Raw genomic sequence first — 22,228 nt, 5'->3', positions numbered from 1 at the left:
ACTCTTCCTGGGTGTCGGCGAAATAAGCGACTGTGAGGCGTTGCAGCGGGATATAGATGCGGTGGCTAAATGGAGTGAAGTTAATAAATTACATTTTAATGTCTCCAAATGTAAAACTATCACCTTTAACCGAATCCGCAAGCCGATAAATGCACCGTGCACTCTGCATGGTATCCCGTTAAAGCGCGTCACAGAAAATCGTGACCTTGGACTAACGCTTGATAGGGAACTTAACTTCCGGCAACATATCACTAACACATGTTTGAAGTCGAGCAAAACACTCGGATTTATCATGAGGATGGCATACCAGTTTCCTAATCCTAATGTTGCCATAAGGCTTTACAGTGCATACGTTCGCAGCAGACTGGAATTTGGCGCTATAGTTTGGGATCCCTACGAAGCAAAATATATCCTAAGTATAGAGAAAATACAGCGCAAATTTGCTAGGTTTATATACAGACGTAAATATGGGTACTACCCCTATATGTATCCGTCACTATTTGTTACGGCTATGGTTGGATTGGACACTCTGGAATTGAGAAGGAAGTTGTTGCTCATAGTGCACTACTATCAGCTTCTAAATAATAGAGTTGACAATCCGAGTGTGCTAGGGCAGATAGAGTTTTAAGGCGCGGAGGTGGCGCAGCAGTGGAACCGCGGCGACGCCCGCACCCGTTCGAGAGGAGCGTTGCGCGCACTCGACGGGCTGGTAATGCTCCCACGCGGAGAGCACTTTTGCTGCTGAACAATTTGTACGCGCAGGTTGCTGATACGGATATATTCCACGATAGTATGGGTCATTTCGGGAGACGTGTTGGGCTGTGTCTTGGCAATTGTAACGCAATATAGGTGGGCAATTAATTTTAATTTGATTTGATTTATACATGAGTAATTTTAATATGATTGATTTATATTAACTTGATAATTTTAAGAATAAGGTTTAATGTGCAATTTGAATTATTTATAATGTAATTTAATAATATGACTGAGTACAATTGGTAGTTTAAGAAATGATTTCAATTATAGTTTGACATGTAAATTAATATAATGTAATTTAATAATATGATTTATTGTAGTATGTAAGTGCTTTGGTTTAGAACTGTAAACTTGCATATTTGGAAATAAAATTATTATGATTAAATGTCATATCATAGAGTAACTTATATATACTGAGATAGAGTATACAGTAAGTGTTGAAGGCACTACGCCATCTAGCGGAAAGTGACAAACTAACTGGCACAAGGGTAATAGTTTAGGGATTTTCTTTTCATGATTCATTAGGGTAACAAAATCTTGTAAATTTGTAATTGCTAACAATCGTAAGGATATTTATGTCAGAATTAAATTGATTGAACTGAATTGAATAAAAAGAAATCCTGAAAATCAAAGCGTTTCAAGAAATATGACAAATGCCAAATTGACAATTTATTTTTTTCAGTACTAGATAGAGCAGAGTAAATAATAAAAGTAAATTTAGTATAGTATTAATAAAAAGTATTTAATATAATCTGCTTGAAATTTATATAAAACGCAGTTACAAATTGGGTATTTTTTTTAGTTTTTATGGAATTTATCAGTAATCGCATAGAATACCAAAATAATATAAAGAAATAAATAAATACTTCTCCACTTCAATCAATAACTATAGATGCCGTTTTTAAGAAAATTAGCAAAATTGAGTCTGTTGAGTAAAAACCGGCTAAATGAGAGTCGGACTCGCGCACGAAGGGTTCCGTACCATTACGCAAAAACGGCAAAAAAAACGTTTGTTGTATGGGGCCCCCCCTTAAATATTCTGTTTTTAGTATTTGTTGTTATAGCGGCAACAGAACTACATCATCTGTGAAAATTTCAACTGTCTAGCTATCACGGTTCATGAGATACAGCCTGGTGACAGACGGACAGACAGACAGTGAAGTCTTAGTAATAGGGTCCCGTTTTTACCCTTTGGGTACGGAACCCTAAAAAAGATACATCTTAAATTGATAAGAATACTGACATAAAAAACTCGTATAAAACTACCTTTTTTGTTGAAGTAGGCTGTACCCATATTACACGAAACGACATTTCTGATTGCCTGGGTAAAGTACAGTCCATTGGCTAGGGCTTGCCAAATGTGGGATGTTTCGTGACTAGCATTTGGTTTGGTAAATAAATTAGCTAGTATAAATCCTGACCTACTTATTATTGAATTAGGCAACCGCAAATGTAGGTTTTCAGCCTATTGTCAAACTTTGTGTCTAATTGGGCTTCGCCTTCGCCTTTTTGTCACAAATCCTGTAGTGGGCGTCCTAACTGTGACATCAATTCTATTAAACACACGTTTTTCGCTGAATAGCGACAATTAGCCAACAATGGACTATTCTAATCATTATGATCACTTAAATTACTCATTAATTCAAATCCGAATGAATGAGCTAAATTACTTGAGGTTCAAAAGGGAATAATGTATGAATAATTTTGGTCGCAAACTTGTAATGGTTCCGCAGCCTAAAGTTTAAAGTAATTAGAGCTCCTTGAATATGCCACAAGGGAATTTCTACAGTTGCTACAATAACTAAGAGCTTATTCAAACCAGTATAATTAATGGTCAGCGAGCCCCAAAAAAAGGTAAACCACAATTATCGAGTGACGGTATCACTCAGGAGACAGGCTTTTTCGATTGTATATTTACAAACTATTTGCTGGCATGCTTCTCTTATCTTCACTGATGAACAGCTGCCAGGCGGGATCTCGTAATAAGATACCTAGTATAACAAACTAACAAAAGGGTTTTATCTGCTCTGTATGTGTTGTCTCTAGCAGTTACACTAATTTGATGTAATATTCGTCACCTTCGCTCTGTAAGTAAACGTAACGCAGAATATGTTGCGCCTCCTAATACCCGGCATGATATGCATGAAGTTGGGGACTATATTAATTCATATTCACCAACTTGGTTGAAGTTTCATTGCCACGTAATTTTTTTATAGCAAACATGCAGTTTTTAATTATTGCTTATAAAGCAAATTAAATTTAGAAAAAAAAAGAAAATCTCAAAACTATGCATACAAGTTAGGTACCGAATCACCTAGCTACCTTAAAAGTAGTCAATATTAAACAAACAAAGACAGTTAAAATGACTAAATTGTCGCTAAATTGAAAATTAATTAATTTTGAAAATTACAGCATAAGAACATTATATTTCATTATATTAATTAAAAAATAAACTTACATACAAGATATATATGACGTTTTTGTTTGAAGAAACGTCATTTTTGATCACACACTAAACTGCATACATAACAGAAAACCACTTTCAGACTACCTAAGTTTATTTTAGTGGTGATACGATAACTATTCGTAAAATGGATGGATGGCATTACGTATCGTTTTCGACAAAATTTTAATTCTAGTCGATTATAATCACAAGCTCTTCATTCATTCTTCAAATTCCAATATTTGCGGTTTCCGCCTGTCTTTTTTGCTGTTTATCCAATTTATTTTTATCCTAATTTATACTTATTTATGGAAAAACAAGATTCGAGCCCTACACCCCAGCAGGGGGTAACAGGAAATGAAGAAGAAGAATTTATACTTATTTAATAAATGTCATTAACGGGTCTAACGCGATAAAATTTCATTATTTTACCTTTTTCCGACGTTTCAACTAGGTTGCACTAGATGTGGTCTTCCGTGACCACAGCAGAGCTGGCTAGTGCAACTTAGCCCTTAGTAATGACCCGAAATGTTGTTAAAATGTTCTGTAGAAACAAAACGACAACGTGTCGTGATTAGCGCGTAATAATTAGTAACGTAATAGAAGAACTTCTTTCTAGGACTGTTTAGCATGCCTGAGATTTTTCTAGCATCTATGACTATTTTAAACTCCTATTTCAAGTCTCTAGTACATTAACATCTAGGTACTGGCATGTTAAAAAGTGCTTATAATGTTTACAGTTCAAAGAACTAAATAGCCCGGTTCCGTATCGTCCCAGTAAATATCAAACTAAGTTAAGAGTAATATCGCAGGTAGTAATTAGAGTTAGAACTTAACTAAGTTGTAGATTAAGTCCATGATGCTCACATGTAGTACAAATACCCATATGAACTTAATTGCGTGCTTGCACGATTCTTTTAAGTATCACTAAAACGAACAGTCACATTAGCCGAAAGTATTTACGTTAATCGTAATAATTTTGAGTCCAGAGATACTCGTACAGCACTGCAATAAGGTTCCTTAGTTGCATTATAGATTTTTGTTTGTTTTTACTTTACTTAATGATAAGGCTTTTGATGTGCTTAAACTAACCTTACTTCGCCACTCGTCCCTAACGTCACCTAAATTTGTGCATCCCGGGATTAGAGAACCCTGGCCCACAATATGTTAAGTACGGTCAATACAACCCGATGATGTACAGCAACAGAATCGGCGAAATAGATTATGTCAGTAAAAAAGATAGACATAAATACGTGAGTAAAAGGAGTCTACCCTCGAGGGAACGTCTTTTAAAATAAAACTAAATAACAATTAATAAAAATAAAATAAAAAGTGTAATTACATTACTAACGTAGATCATAACACTTTCTTGTGAGCCGTAAATTGGCTACACGACATAAAATAAATGTATAGATCTTTAAGACATATTACACTAAGGACACACCCCTTTGGCGGACATATTTGTATGTAACAAAAATGATAAACAATAAAGAACTTTCTATTCTATTTTCTATTCTATTCTATTCGTCACCTAGTTATCATTTTATTCTGAAATTTTACTAAATCTTATTCCAAATTTTATTTCTAATTACTAATAAACGCTTATATTATATGATACAAGTTTTAGTGGAATTATGATTTTATGCTAGTTAAGACGAAGTTGTACTAAAGGCCATTTCTTGGCACGTATTTTTGCTAACCCTTATTTAAACCGCAACATGGTTATAAGAGCCCTACACATTTTCCACAACATGTTTCTACAGATTACTTGCATGCTACCAAATCGCATAAGTTTGTAGGTACAAAATGATGTAAACAAAAATATTTGACTGTAAGCTGAAAGTAGAAATGTTGTTTATTTTGACAAACAGATTTGTCTAGTAAACTAGGTAACCAACTCGGACATTAAACAAACGGGTTTTTTTAATGCGAATACGAATCCCGTGAAGTTTTACAAAAAAAATATATAAAGATTACAAACGTATCTTTTTAAATATTATGTTTTTTTCTACTTAAAATAGTTTACATACTCATAGAACTACGACAGAACTCGTTTTTGCCACTCGGCAAAATTATACAAATAAAATACAAAAAAACAAATACAATGGATTAATTTCCATTAATAGTTACAATCGACGTAGGTCTTATTATTAGTTACGAAATTCAGGAACATGGTATGGGCACAGCTTGGCTGGTTTTAACCTCAACCAGCGTCATATAGGGTAAATTACAATTTGGGTGTGATAGCTAGGTAAGAGAAATTTTATTAAAATAAAACTAAAATAGTTTCCTGGATTTCGGATCTGGAAACTTCTTACGAAGGCTCAAGAAGGTATATTAGTTTTACAGTCTGTCAACACAGTAAATTAAATAGAAACAAACAATTGAGAGCAGCCAGTTTGTATTCGTATCAAATTTTAATGTTGAAGCCTAAATAATTATTAGCAGAAGGTTACCTAATAAAAAAGAATCTGGTGACCCTCGTTAACGACGGAAGTTTGGCCGATAGCGGCTATTTATTATAATTTAGTGCCGACTTCCCGAAAAAGTTTAGAAGGACTCAAGCTTTGGCCGAAATTAATGTCTCAAACCGACTAGGCAATTTAAAAAAATTAAATAATGAGTGTTGAATGTGAAAGTTTGTATGATTTAATATTTATAGGTACCACTTTAATAGGTACCTTCATAATACTTAAGTTTTTTTTTTTACCGTTGTTTATATTTATTTTACATTTTGAATAAGAGAGCATATAGATAGTTAAATACCTGCGTATATGTAAACATTAAAGTAGATAGGTATATTATACCTATTCAGTGATATATATAATCTTGAATCTGTGGAAGAATGTCCTATAATATTTATTTATTTATTTATTATATTTAAATGGAATTGAATAATATTTTCGAGTCCAAAACATACAGATATAAGGTCATTAAAAAAAAGAAATTTTACGAAATTATTGACCATCAAGAATATACGACCGAACTAAGATTACAAGCATATCAAACTTATGTTAACTTACCTATGCAAAACTTGCGAAAGTCTCGAGTCACTGCGAGAACCACGAGTGCGCGATACGCGATCAACGCGTGCGTCCCAGTCGGCGTCGGAACGACACTGGTTGATAAAACCACTGATAGCAGCCGGCTTCTTTTTTCATACCCCATTTCATGAAACCAGCGTAACATGCCTTCGAGAGGCATTGCAACTATGTATAAGTAAGCGCTTATACTGGTTCAGTCAGATGGGCTTTCGATTCCCTTGCTCAGGAACATGTCAATCCTCAATGTATTCCCAACGCTATTCAGCGCTGCAGTAGTAACAAACATCGTTTCCGCTTACAATTTTGCTATTTGGTTGAGGCAGCGTGATACGGTAATACCTACGACCTTATGTATGTACGTAATACTTTCTCCCTTTTACAGATAGCTGCTACTTGCTGTAAGGTCCTTCCGTGAGTACAAGTTTAAAGTTGAAGGACTCTTTGTCACACAAAACATTCGTTTATCTGGAATCTGGGCGGCAGATGAGCTTATTTACGATTTAACACACTTAATAGTAACGCCTGTACAAAATGCAGGTGCCGTATTTTGAAAACAAAATTCAATACCAAATAATAAATTGGAATACGATTAAAATTTAAAATGTGTAAAGGTGATATTCGAATGGCGACTGCATCAGCGTTAATTCTGCAATGTTGACGCGGGCGATGGCACTGTCAGTTTTTAAAACATTGCGTTGATATCGTGGCTGAATTACTTACTGCCGCGATTAGAACATTAAATCTGTCACTCATTTTATCAATAAAATTGACAGAGACAACGCTGCACTAATAACGCTGTTGCAGTCTTCATTCGAATGTTACCTTAAGAGAGCTTTATGCATGAACTATCAATACGTGCCACTTGGCAGTTGGCTCCTATATTGAAGTCAAGCCTTTGGCATATATGTGTCGTTACTGATCCAATTAGTTCAGTATGTAGGTTACATGTTAGGACCATTTTGGCATCTTGTTAATCGTATCAAGCACATGTATCTACATATCTATTTCTTTTTATATTGGACTGTCGAATACCTGTCTCTTGAGCCGAGGATAGTGATGATCATATAGGCATAATTTGAGTAATAATTATAATAATTTGCCTACTATTTACCTGCTAGTGCTACTTTTTCCAGCCACTGTGTTATAATCGGGATTATCAGTCGATACCATAGACTGCATTTCTTTCTGATACTGATCGTTAGTATGCATGCGCGTGAAGTGGATTTATGTGATCAAAGTAAGTTGATAGAATCCTTCTTCACATTTTAGTACTTTATCAGTTGCATCTAAGAGCCTGGGGGGTCCGGTTTTGGTAACCTAATCCCGAGAACTGGCATAGATACGAAAGCAACTGCCATCAGTTCTTCTCAGTGGATAAACTAAAACTTATTGGGATTGGGAGCCTAGTTTTCTCAAGACATTTTCTTTTAATAAAGCAACGTCTATATTAAATATATCAATTTATATTTTGTACTTAAGTGTCTAAAGACTCATTCGTATGGTCCAATAATTGAACCCACGACCTCTCTTTGGAAGCCATACATTTTAGCGATTGGCCACCAACGCTCGCTGGTTAGTCATACTATTAACCAGAGGTAAAAGTCAACATTTCTTTTTCTGTTGACCAATAATGTGCAAAGACATGTTTAATATTCGCACGACGTAATGGCATGGCGTGATCAACCGTATTGCCTCATCCAAGGACTGGTGTTCTTATCGCTTACCGACGATCCAATGACCTGTGAATATGTGCAGTTGATATGTATCCCCAAGTAAATGTTACTTACTCATCACAAACGTTCGGTAGATATATAACCTGTCCAATCTGTCCATGTTGGAAAAATTCATAATTTTTTAACAACGGAACTAGTAATTCCATTAAATTCCGCACCAACAATTCAGCAGCTGTCAGAACATAACTACGTACGAGAATACGTGAAGATCACTTGTCAGTAGAGCGAAGTGTCCCGAAAGGTCTTGCCTAAGCAGACGGTGTAAGCCATATTGGCCTTATGCCTTATACTCATATTGTTATTTTATTTGAGGCTATAACCTTATAGGAATAACAGCCATGCTTAACAGCACATTAGGGACAAAAATACTTCCTACACTCATAAGACATTCAGAAGATTCATATTGGGTACTAAATCTGGGACATCTGGGTTTCTAGATTCCTAATTTAGGAATAATATTGTATAATTTATTTTATTTTATTTATTTGTAGTATTAGTTTGTTCTAATAAGTTAGTTTATACATATTGATGTATGTTATTTAAGTTAATTTACGCTCAATTAAATGTCAGGTAAGTAATTACTTTAACCACTTATATTAACCAAAAAAAAGGGAATAAATAATATTGTCTGCATTCAGTTGCAGCCAATTCAGATTTCATGTCCAATCTTTCATCGTAATATTCTACTAATTCTTCATTTCCACAGTGACAAAGGAAGTCGTGATAAAACTTCCTTTGTCACTGTCTTATGGTACTTACAAAATTAAAATCAGGCCTAATTATTTAAAAGTTTAGTTTACATTAGCCTTCATTTATTATAAGGGAACCCTATAACTTCTAATGCACGACACTTCAGGTAAAGCCACACCATTAAAGTGAAATCAGGTGTTCGTAAAGTTTTAAAAGCGTGCCTGGAGTGTCTGAACCCAATTATGCCAACTGCACCTTACACTCGTATACGTACCTATATTGCCTAACTAATATATAGTTAATCGTTGGCAACATATTTATATTTGGTATCAATGCATAATAATATATAGTACCTTTGAAATACGTTATTTTTGTAGCTCGCAGCTGTTGGCATAAATGCTTTTTAAGGCCGTTCCATCGGTTTGCCGCTGTCACTGTCACATTTCGCAAGAAAGAACGGGAAAGATCATACGCGCCAAGTGTCAATTTTGAACGAATTTTGTCGATTTTTATTTATTTTAAAAACGTTACCTTACAATATCGAAATTCGAAAGCTATTAAATTACTATTTAAGTTAAGATTGTTTTTTCTTCTTTTTTTGTTTATAGTATCACATAATAAATAACCGAGTAAAGTAGGATTAATAAAGGGACCCACTGACTATCAGTCCGCCGGACGATATCGGCCTGTCGGTTAGAACAAAAATTTGACAGTTCCGAACAACTGACAGGCCGAGGCCGGCGGACTGATAGTCAGTGGGCCCCTTAAAAGTCCGAGTTAGAGGTTACTTTGGGAATTAATTGTATCGAGCGAAGTGTCATAATTCGTGTATCGGAAGCTATGTTGTTAAAGATAATATAGTCAAGAACTACATATATTTTTTCCACGTCTACGAATATCAACGCCTCTTAGAAAAACATGATCATATAAGGAGATTTTTCGCCTTCTGGCTCAGGGAACCGCCTTAATTAATGCACTGGTTCAAATCCAATCGTGACAAACCTTTATCATGATTTCATGACTTCAATAGCAAATTATATTTTTATGGTTTATTTTTGAATGGTTTATTTAATTACATAGGTAAATGTGAATTATTACCTATAGGACATATGGAAACAAACTTTTCAGTCGACAGAACAGACTGGTATTAGTAGTCGGGAACTCAACTTTTAGCTGCTCTGCTGGCCGGCTGGCTTTAGGAAAAATATCACAACTTGAATAATAATCACCTGCAAATACTAAATAGCTGTACGGCTCGTATAGTTTGGTGTTAGTTTCCAAGTAAAAATCCGTGTGTGTGAAACAACATAATGTCTAAAATCTCGTGCGTACCTAATTACTATAGCGGTTACATGCTGTGCCGTCCACTGTACCGCTACCGAGAGTCCCAGGGTTGTTAAACCTTCTTTTTTCAATCCCAGTATACCTATATATCCCTACTAAAATGACAGTCCGCTTGCCCAACCAACAACATTTTACTATTACAAGCGCAGTAAACTGGCCAACCGAACTTATCGTTAGCGCATCTTCCACGTTGGCTAGTCATGCTTAATGCAGCGCGTGACGGGATGCTCAGAAGTCGAGCGCTTTCGATATTTCCCGAAAGCTAGAAAGAGGGTGGCGCTGTCGTCAATGTATCAGTAGATAAACCATAAGCCATCCTTCAGAGACCCTAAAAGTACAGGTAAATAATACATAAGCCGTCATAAATCAGAAGTGTGGGTAATGGAGGTTAACAGGACGAAACGACGCGTTTAATCCAATCTGCCACGAGCCATTTGCAGCTGGCTTAATCGGGGCCTACATTATCGGTGCAGAGTGCCTACATTTTTATTCATGAAAAAGGTGTCGGCCGCGATTAACTTAACGATTCTGTACTAGATCTCTAATAACACTAAACTATTGGAAAGTAGAAGGCCCCTAAGGGCAATTCCAACTCCACAACGAGCGTTTTTGCGCTGTTATACAACGGTTGTCGCGATCGTAACCAGACCGTTGGCGTCCATCTTGTTGGGGGTCTTTTCCTTCTGCATCTTCCAGTTTGCAGTCTCCACTTTTACTGCCCTAATCGCTATCGGTAATCTGGATGAAATTAGGAGAGAGATTTGGCTAAGTGAACCCCAGCCAAAGTTAACGGAATGCTAAAATTTATGAGCTCCGTCCCTATTGGAAGCATGAAACTTAATTAATTTACTACTGCATTATCTTCCTGTAATCATAATATAAAATTCCAATTAAGGGTTTATCGGATAAAAGAATTCCGTGGCCTTCTTTATTAAAAGTATTAAATTAATGCAAAGTGCATTTAAAGAGCATTAGGATCGTAGACTTGTAATATGAAATTGACACGCTTTTAATAAATTTACCTTATTTAAATAGTGTTCGTAATTACATGAAAACTAAATGACAGCAGTTTTTTCTTCAGAAAAGATGTGATTTTAACACATAACTTTAGGTTATACCATGAAAAAAGATAATTTTTATTTCATAAAACCAGCCACACATAAACCACATGCTCTTAACTTCTACATAATGCCTAGAAGTATATGTTTTCGATAAATAAGTTTCTCTTATATCTAGATACGAGCGGTACCTATTATGTAGTTTAGGCACTACACTTTAGTGCCTGACAAGAATTTGGCAGGACCTTATCTCTGACCACGACCCGACTGTTTGCCAATAGCAATGAGTGGTAGAATAAAGACTGTCCATCGATGTGCAGAGTTGTATTCTTCACCATTGTTGTATATCAGGAGTAACTAATTAATTAATTTTTGTAGGTGGCAAACAAAACAAAGTATTTTTTTCCTCTATTTACCAATTGCTTTGCCTACAGGTTGAAAAGGATTTTGTAGATAGTGCCACATAGCAACAAAGGTCTCAGTATTTTGTATACCTACTACTTTATTTCTGATTTTCCAATAACATAATCTGAAGAAAAATATGGAGCATCTAAGTTGTGTGACAATTTCTTAATTTAAACGTTAGCTAGTTCAGACTGTCAGAAAAAAATTGCAAACATATCCAATAAAAGGAAAACAGGTATAACAACGTTAAAGTTATTTACATTATTTTTTAAATAATATACCAGATAGGTGTATTCAATCCAGCATATTGAACATATTGAATGCAGCAACGATAACGCCTAAACTTGACGAGTGGCGGAAGACGCCTTTGCCTAGCAATGGGGCACAATATAGATTGATTGGGCTTCTTTAAAGGAACAAAAATAAAAGGTACAGGCGGCAGTTATCTATTACGTTATCTTACCTAATTATCGAAATTATTTGCGGTCCAGTAACAAGTCATTTAAGATACAGTCTTTTTGTTTATTTGTCTTTACTAAAAGGGTATTGGTTTAGCCAACTTTATATCCCCAAGAGAAATTGATTTGTTCAGTTTAAATATTGAAATCCAATTCGCTGTAGTTCTAGATCCTAGGATCCAGCTTAGCGAATCATACGATTGCGATAGATCGCACATTAGAATGTGAACTATAACTAGTTTTAGTAACATATTGAACTATTTGTATAATTTTCTTTGTTTATTGACAAGTGAGAGCAGTCATTAACGACTGCGTAATTTTCACATTATTTGACACTCGACAACTGACAAATACGAGATTCAACTGATTTACTATTTTTTGCTTTTCCGCTAACCATCAGATTAATATTGATTCAATTTGCTCGCCATCAGTTAATTATATTTGATCCTACTCGTCCCGCCCTTTCATGGACGTAGGTATGTCCGATACAACCCAATGTCGCTTACGTCTATATGTTTGAGGAGCTGCCCAGCTGCACAAAACTATCGGAGCGCTGCGGATAATGGACGGTATGTTAAATAAATACAACTCTTTTAGTTCTGGATTGTCATTCCTCTAACGGGCGAGTTAATCGATCGCGCGGTCCAGTATAACATGGCTCTTCGAACATGCAGAGCTTATAGACCTCGAGGTCGAACCTAATGAATTGTTAAGTACTCGTACCTAAATTACAGATTAGAACACCGTCGTCGATTCGATTGCGCTTGGATGCCTAATTTGCACAGGAACTGTACTCCTTTAATTTCCCCATCGGCGCTGATGATGGGACGGTCATCATGGTGATTAAACATACCATGAATTGCTGATCGGCACAGCATGACAGCATGTAATAGCTTCAGCTCCCTTCTCAGTGCGTCGTTTGCGTTGCGTTAAATTAATATACGTATAGTTACTCGTAATACGCAGAGAGCCGGAGATGTGCATACGCATCCAATGGTGCCTAGCTTTTATTCGCACTTAGCGATTTTCCTCGTCATTATTATTCTGGAATTCAGAGGAAATTGTATTCGCTCCCTGCATCTGTACACCCTGATTCAAAATTGGACTGAATGAACTCGAAAACTTCATCATTGAATCTAATTTCACTACAGGTCAGTTTGTAATAAGTATTTAGACAACTTAAATTTTGTAGCAATTTTGGTGCAGCAATGTTGCGTTAATTGGATCCATGAAAATGATAATAACATAAACCTTATTTGATTTTAACTAATTTTTTTAACAACAGTGCCGACGCCCGACATAATTACAAAATTTACAATTGTCTAGTAAGAAATGCTGGTTTGCTGGAGTAGTCGTCAGTGCTCGCAGATGCGATGAGAATACACTCCCTGAAACGGAAGTAACTGTGTCAGGAGCAATATTTGGCACGTGCTAATGGAATATTTTTCCGGTATAGTCACCGGTTTAAATGTTTTGCTGAAGTTTTCATAAAGGTTTAAGAGTATAGAAAATGTAACCCGGCTTGAATTACGTCCGTGTTTGTAAAACGTAAACTAAGTGTCTGGGGTCATTAAAACTGACATTTGACAAATCAGTGATCAAAATCGAGTGAGTCGACGCTACTTTGAAACATACTTAACAATAATTCGAACATAAGTAGTACATACACTGCTAATTTAACGTTCGAGTCTTTTCGGATGGCTAGATTAGTATATCCTATATGACTGACTCGTCACTGAGAAATTTGTTTGAAAATTCTCCAAAACAGTAATAAATTAATAATTGTCATTCGTTTGTGTGTGCAACCTGTCCGTGCCCGGTAAAGGATTTGAGCTGCGTGTACCTCACCCCTAGGTTGGAGAGCCTCTCGTCACTCAATTACGGTAATTAATGGCGTTGCCTGCCACAGACGATTTTCGCCGTTAATTTTATCAACAGCTTAATTAAATTTTATAGTAAGTACTTACCATGAGCTTTGTGCGTGGTGGAAGCGATGATAGGAGCTCAATCGATGGTAACTAGTAATTTTTTAACTTACTCAATTGAGTCGAATAAGTTCAAAAAAGTTCTTAAGTAAGTTCGACATATATAAACCATCTTAAGGTCACATTCCTATTGCGAAAACATTGCTACGCAGCGTTTCAGATTTCAAGATGCTGCAGGAAACGGGCGATGCCATTAAATTGTTAACATTCTTGATTAAATGAATGAGTTGGCATTGTTGCCGCTTTACTTTCGCGATTTGAACGTTAAAAACCGTCAATCAGTTTATTTAGAAGCTTGATAGTCGCCCGTGTTTCACTGCATGCTGCATAATTCAATGCTACTCAGTAAAGCTTGCGCATTCGGAACATAACCTTAATAAAAATAAAAACATTTATTTCGGACCACAGAAATCCATAACCAGACGAACATGTACATGCAGGAACTTAAAACTATGTTAGATACAATTAATTACTTAACTTACTAGATATCTACATTTCATACGAAGCTAAGGAACGATGCAGTTTCGACCAGTGCTGCATATAGCGACTATCGAGCCTACCCGCTATCACACTCAGGATACTGTTGCTACTGTCAAGCAAAAGCTGTCTGTAATAAATACTTAACGCATCCCGTAGCTGCCAATTGTGCATGCAGCCATGTCCTGTAGCTAAAATGGATTCACGACATGTTTCTAACCTCTCAGGAGTCCTTTCTCAAGCTAAGTAATCGCGCTCAAGAGATTTAGATATAAACGGATAAGCTGTTGCAACCACATTACAGGATTTGGACGCAGAATTTGGAAACAAGTCCTAGCCACATTCCTATTGTTCATTGGCAGACTTGGCAGTTGTGGCGTAACTTCAAACGTTTTTTTGTACAAAAAAATGAAAATTGCTGATTGGGAGACAAAAGTACGGGACAAGAGTAGAAAAAATCACACTGTGACTGCTAGCTTTCCGTTACATTTTTTTCGTGGCTAGCATATGCCTAGTTTAATGCTTTCTGCCCCATGGGCCCATACATTTGATATGTGTTAGGACTGGGATCCGTGTACTAAATATTCTTCTTTCTTCACTCCAGTCTTATTTCTTTGCGTTCGAGGTGTGTAGGCGTAAGCTCGCTTCTTAGATCGACAGTGGACTGTAAATAAATAGGTACCTACGCTTTTCTATACAGCCATTTCTTAGGATAAGCATCCACCATGAGCTAGGAGGCGGAACGGTGTGAATTTTCTTTCCTATTGCTGTACGTATTTTAATTGGTAGATTTTATTCTCCGTTCTGATATGTTGACTGGTTGCTCAACTTAATTCATTATACATCGCTAAAATGCAATCAGGTAATGTTTGATTAAAATAATGATTATTCTAAACATTTATTTTGACCTCCCGATGAAAAAAGGCGAAGCGAAGGTCATTTCGAAAATGATTTTCAAAAAAATTATAGTTATGGTTTATCTGTTATAGTTTTTTAAATCAAATTTTGAAATCGGAAATCTGCCGCTGGACTGGACAGCCTGTACTTGGATGGGTGCGGTAGTTTGACGAGATGATATCTAATGTGCGCTCTGTATTCGCACGACTTATTATTTATTTTCGGAAATTAACAAAACTTAAGTTCGTATCGTTCGTATCCAATGTGCAACCGGTTTTAAGCGATGCATTTCTTTGACAGTTCATTCCTTTGATACTTTCTTTTCTTCTTTGATCAGTTCTACCACCCACGCATTTTTAAGGAAAAGGCTCACTTGACGGTAATTCAGTATTCACATAGGTAATTTGTGTGAATTTTTTGTAGGTAACTCTAGGTGTAACTACCGGAATACATTGCGGGAGTTAGATCGAATGGAATGTCGAACATAATTTGAAATTAATTACACAGTGTGACATACACACACACACTTACATCACAAAGGCTGTGGCTTCAGGCAAACTATGCGTTCCTAGAATTAATAACTACTACGGGGATAGAACCCTTAGGAAAAGAATACCATATTTGCTTAATAGTTTGCCCGAAGCCATAAGATGTGAAAATAAGAAGTCTAAATTTAAATCTATGTTAAAAATACACTACCTCAATATTTTGTAGTAATTGCACTACTATAAAATTAAGTTAAGTACATATGTAACTAGAGACTGATGACCCCACAGTCAAACTCATTATTGAGTTTTGCGGGGCTATGATTATTGTATGAATACTCTGTATTTTATTAAATAAATAAAATAAATAATAATAATAGTGCAAGTTAACTAGCTAACTACTTATCGTCGTCGTCAAGTCACTTCAGGGCAAGCAAATATGGTTTATATATGTAGCCTCTTGTTGCCACCGCGCTTAAACGAAAGTGGAGGACCCGCGCGTAATCACCTTTTCATACAAACGTAGTCCTCATTTTCCTCTCTCTATTTATAAATTACTATTTACGTGAAAACTAGAGGGGGCGGGCTCGGCATAAACTACTGGCGGCCATCAAGTGGAAGGAGGGAGGTAAAAATTGCCAATAACGTGTCGTACTATGGACATGTTCCCCAACCTGTCACTATAGGTATGAAATGGCAGCTGTAACCGTCACGATGTGGATCTAAAGAAAGGACGCAGAGCACGAGGAGTTTCGTACTGAGAGGATGAATGCAGCACATGATCGGTCGTTATGGAGGTCCCTAAGTGAGGGAGGGCTGCAATGTGAGGGATACTGAGTGAGGAAGAGCTAAGATCAACAAATTGACGTCGGGCTTCACGTTCGCCTTGGGCCGGTAAACCTGATTTCATTAGTGTGCCTTAACCTTTACCTGTATTTTTTTCAAATAAGCTGTTTATTCCAGACGTCATTGGAATTTAATTACATCTAAATAGTAAACTGGTGGGTCCAAGATACGCCCACTAAAATGCAGAATTCGGACAGACAAATGATAGTGATATACAAATAGGCCAATCAAATTAGATCCAAAAAATTTGAGGAATTAATTCCCTGTAAGCTGAAAATCATTTTAATACTTTCATTTGGTCGTAAATGCGTGTAATCCGTGTTTGGCAATCCAAGGAAAAATTTATCTCCTAAGGCTCCAAAAATTTATGCACACCTCCCGGATTAACGCATTTAGGACCAACTGCCTATTAATACGATTGCTAGCTTACTGGGAAGGGAATTAATTCTTCGAATAAATTTGATTGGCTTAAAAGGGAACATAAGCGCTCATTTATTCTTACTACAAATAATATTGAAATTGAATTTGAATGATTTATTTCAGATGTTATACTCATTTATTTATGTATGTAAGATTAGTTAAAAAAAAATCTTAAAACTGTGTTAGAAACTAACAATATTATCATTACATTAAATTTAAGTATAGATTTTTTTAACTAATACCAAGATATCACAATAAATGAATTGTTGATAAATAATTACCTATATATTCTAATAAGCGAATTAAATTAAATTAAAATCACAAATAAAATCAAGTTAAAATCAAAATTAAAATTTTCTTGTTAATATCAAAATTAAAATCAATTTAAATACATAATTGAAATATTGATTATGCGTTTTTCATTTAAAGAAGAATGGATTCATAAGATTTATAACACCATCGTATTTGTTTTTTTTTTACCTTTTTCATTTTTTGGAGTTACTATAAATACAACCGGTCTATTATTTACCTATCTCTGTTAAAGGAAATAGATTGATTGAAATTACAATTTCTCGATTAAGTTTATTACCTATGGATCGTAAAGTTTAATGCCTCTTCTGTATCCAGGTTATTGGTTTGTTCTCATTTTATAAGCGTTAGTGGTCATTATTATACGCGTGCATAATAGTTTCCGCCCATTTCGAGTGTATTCGATTGATGTAATGAAAGTATAAAAATGTTTTTCTCCTATTACACTTCCTATTAATATTTTATTGTTCTAGGTCTATACTCTCTCTATAGTGTGTGTAACTGTTAACAGAATCAGCGTACTTTGTATCTTATACATATCGGAGCACTCTTATATCATTAGTAACTATTAAAAAACTATTAATTAGATGTGTTTATCAAATTTCTTGGTAGATGTCGCTGTTAAGATTGGCGAAAATCCTACATCGCGCGAACGATAGTTCATCGTAGGATACGTAACATGTTAAACTTTTTTTTACATATATTTAAGAGAGGATTTGTGTGGAGTTTAGAGCAAATATGCGTTGTTTATTATTATAACTCGGTGTTTGTTTCTTGCTATCCCTTCGAAACCAGAGTGGTAAATTGTACATGTGGTCCTCTAAGCCGCATGAATCCTTAGCTAAAACTATACTTATTTCCAATTACACTAGGTAATTATACCAATGAAATAAAACGATGAAAACTGATTACATCGCGTATATTGAATTTATAATACATCCCGACGTTTCGAACCCTTTACAGCGTTCGTGGTCAACGGGTGACAGGAAAAGCTACAATGTGAAAAACTACCCACATACAAAAATAATGAACCATAATAAACTATAAACTTTAAGACTGGTCCTACATGCGAAATCGGCTCATAAGGCCTAGTTATACAATACAAATATTTGCAAGTAAAGATATACGCGATAAAGCTACGCCGGCTCTAACACTACACCTCTGGCCCGAGAAGATTTACTTCCCTCCTAAATTGTAGGAGGGTATCCCCAGCAAGCCGGGACCGGCAAGAAACTCGGCGGGACACATCTTTTCAAAACATATTATACTCAGAATGTCCAACATCATCCAACGCAAAGGTCTCACAGTCTGTCTCGCTTGTTCCTTTATCAGATTGACTACAGGATCCCAAGCTGGTGGTAGAGAAAATCCATGTTCCCTATTAAAGTTTGGATATTTCTTAGTCCGTTTTCATTGTTTTATTTCATGAGTAACTACCAGGGTAACCGAAGTCAATATAATATTTAGTACCAATGTTTAAAATTTTCTAGTACACGGTAACATTTTCATTTTATGTAGTACCTAACGGATCCTGGGATTCTACTGCACACACCGAAAATCAAAATTTCACTAACCCTATTACTTAATTATTCGAGCTGATAACGAGATTTCAACGACCAGAACAGTAAATTTTAATATCGTGCCAAAGTTAATTATTACACAATATTATTATTATACTTTTCTGTTGGTGCATTGGTTACTAAATCAATACTAATATTACTTTTTAGATTTTGCGTGTAATATACGTGTTTTAAACTGTATTAATGAATGGTTTTTTGTATCTACATTTAAATTTATGTAGGTATTTAAATCTTTTTGATATTATTCTTTTGAAGTAAGAAAAATCAAAACCTAAACGCTACATAGCCTAGAATTGAACAAATTAACATAAGCTGCAGCGCAGCTGAGTGAACTTTGCTAGAAGAAATGGCTAAGAAAGCCGAGCTGAAAAAGGAGATTATATAATTAACTCCTGTAATTGAAAAGTTAATTCTGTTTATTTGCTTTTAAAAAAGTTTGTAGACTAAAGACCAAATAAAAATTAAAGTAGCATAGATATGAACATACCACATGCTAAATTGCAATAAAATCAGCTTAGCCTTGAGTAGCGATTTTACAGAATGACAGACAGACGGAATTAGATCCTTTCGCAATTGATATTGAGCAACTTTGGGTTCGATCAATTGCGCAGCTCTGCTGAAAAGCCGAAAAATTTTAACGACCACACTACAAGCCTTTTATGTATGGAAGTCAAATAAATATATTGTTGGGAAAGCATTTCATTTGTATTATGTACCGGAAAATAACCTTATTTTAGAAACAAAGGTCAACGAAAATTAACCTATTATTTTAATGAATGGTTATTTGTCAATTCATCAACTTAATACCTACCTTATTTGTTCTCAATATATGTGACCATGTTTGCCATGTTAATGTGTGTTTAGTTTAGGAATTCAATATTGCAGAAAGTTTTTCGATTAAATCAGTAAAGCGTCATTCGATATTGCCCGACTAGTTTCAATAAAAATACTTTTATAAGAAATCGGATCTGGAGCCCCGACACGTACTAATATTTGCCTTTTTATTGAAGAAAATTCACTATCTCGATATAAATTGCCGATGGTTTTGACATGAAATTTTCAATATTTTATTATAATCCCGTCTCGACATGTCGGCCAGTACTTGTTTCTGTCCTTTTTCAATTTTTCTGAATAATTCAACGGACGGGGCACTTTTTCGATTTTATTGCGAAAATGTCCTGTCTCGTTAGTCCTCCTAGACTGACGTCTCTTGTGAACCACAATGATACTCAAATCATAATTGACAGTACGTAATTTATTAGTCCCTTCATGATAAATCATATTTTGCGACTTGCGTGAACATTCTTACGAGTACATATACTACTCCTATAATTTCATTAGTTCTGAACATTTCACTACTGAACCTACAGGTAGTACTAAAATACGAGCTTAGCGGTCATTTTTTATGGTCACTTTATAATAATTTGGTTATCAACCGACGAAGTAATGATAGTGTTAAATACACATTTAACGCTGTTCCATGATTTATTAAAACGATATTAAAATTTGTACCGACAATGGAAATCAGCCGCAATTCGTGAACTCATTCAGAATTATTTATTACCTTAAAAAGGCGGACACCGTAACTCCCAACAAAATGAAATAAACTATGTACATAGTTTATTTAATTTTAAATATGACGTAGGTATATGAATGTAAAAGTTGCTTTTAGTCAAATTGGAAAAAGCCATTGGTCATCCAAATTTGTTTGCGTCTAAAATTAACGTTGTGTACATGGAACCGAAAATTTCCATTGCGATTAGTTTCGTATCCAGTTGAACCCTTTAGTACATGGATCTACCGAATTCCGGGCGAAAGCTTGGGATTCCAAAGTTTGCGACACAAATTGTGGGTTTTATGAACTGTATGAGGACAACTCCAATCCCTGCAGTTTGTTTTCAGTCTATCTAAGAGGTATAATTTGATGTCTGAGTATCTACTCAACCTCAAGTGAAATGAATATTAATTAGGTGGCTATCTAGCCACCTAATTATTATTCATTTCACTTGAGGTTTTTTTTAAGCTACGTGTTTAAAGTTTTCTCTTCATTCATTTGATGCGAAGACAAGGAGACAATCGTTAACCGTAAAACAGTATTCGAGTTAAAAATCTATCGGAATGTCAGATGCGAACGAAAAGTCGCGTGGTTATTGTTGTTTCCTTATAATGATTCATTTTATCAGTGGCTTTTCAATTGTCTTTTCCAGTTGTATACAATTTCTACAATTCTACATAATATACCTAGATGTTTATTTTTTAATTAAAGAGGCCTTCAGAAACAAATAGTTTGATTGTTCCAGATAATGAGAGACGGCTTGACAGGGCTGCCAGGCTGGCAGTTTGAGATAGGTTCTCGAAATTGTTGTTTGTTCCTATCCTCCCTCGAAATTATCTGACAAGTAACGCGTTTTAAGTTAGGTTGAATTAATTATTTTTTTCGGGTGCCAGGCACTTTATTGTTTTTTTTAGGGTTCCGTACCCAAAGGGTAAAAACGGGACCCTATTACTAAGAGTCCGCTGTCCGTCTGTTCGTCTGTCCGTCTGTCTGTCCGTCACCAGGCTGTATCTCATGAACCGTGATAGACAGTTGAAATTTTCACAGATGATGTATTTCTGTTGCCGCTATAACAACAAATACTAAAAAGTGCGGAACCCTCGGTGCGCGAGTCCGACTCGCACTTGGCCGTTTTATGAACGTTACTTTGCAAATCATTGTTTTACATCGTGTAACTTAGAATATAGCTAAACGGTTTTCAGCTTTTTATCTTTATTCACTGATCTATGAAGCTGATCGACAGTAACGTCGAGTCTGCGTATAAGTTTGAGTGTTCACATGAACCAATGTAAGTTGCACGCTTATCGGGCAGACGTAGCACTGATTACCGGCTTAGATGGATCGCTGTAAGGTCGGTTGTACACTGCAATGTACGTGTTATTCTTGAATGTAGGTACAGGCATAAACCTCGTGTCTAAAAAATTTTGGTAGCTTTTTAACAATGAAAACACATTTCAAAAATGTACATAATTACGCACGTTCAATTGCTGCTGTTATTGTAGCTAGTTAGACTATAAGTCATTTGGAAGTTTAGGTGCCTATTGCATAAAGTAGGGTCCCGAGTAAGTTACGTTACTAAAGGATACCAATTTATCAATAAAATCGGTATTTGTCAATAGTCGAAATTAAATTATCGTAAGACATATTTTAAAATACTTAGATCACAACGGTTATACTCACTTGTATTTTTAGTCCCTATTGGCGACATGTTTCGGCCGTTTCGGGCCCGCAGCAGCCGGTGCA

The 22,228-nt window shown here is 35.6% G+C and overlaps 1 protein-coding gene across 1 annotated transcript in view; it reads right to left on the bottom strand.

Annotated features, from left to right (window-relative positions):
- LOC134744551 (monocarboxylate transporter 10-like) overlaps window positions 1-6,296 on the bottom strand; it is a 202,557-nt gene extending 196,261 nt beyond the window's left edge. Inside the window, exon 1 of the mRNA XM_063678380.1 lies at window positions 6,223-6,296. The gene's annotated coding sequence lies outside the window, so the exon portion shown is untranslated. The remainder of the gene's footprint in view (window positions 1-6,222) is intronic.
- Window positions 6,297-22,228: the final 15,932 nt, after the last annotated feature.

The sequence above is a fragment of the Cydia strobilella genome, chromosome 10 (genome assembly GCF_947568885.1).
Source record: "Cydia strobilella chromosome 10, ilCydStro3.1, whole genome shotgun sequence".
In the NCBI taxonomy this organism is placed as follows: domain Eukaryota; kingdom Metazoa; phylum Arthropoda; class Insecta; order Lepidoptera; family Tortricidae; genus Cydia; species Cydia strobilella.
Note: the sequence above shows the minus strand (reverse complement) of the source record. Positions and strands in the feature narration are given on the sequence as shown.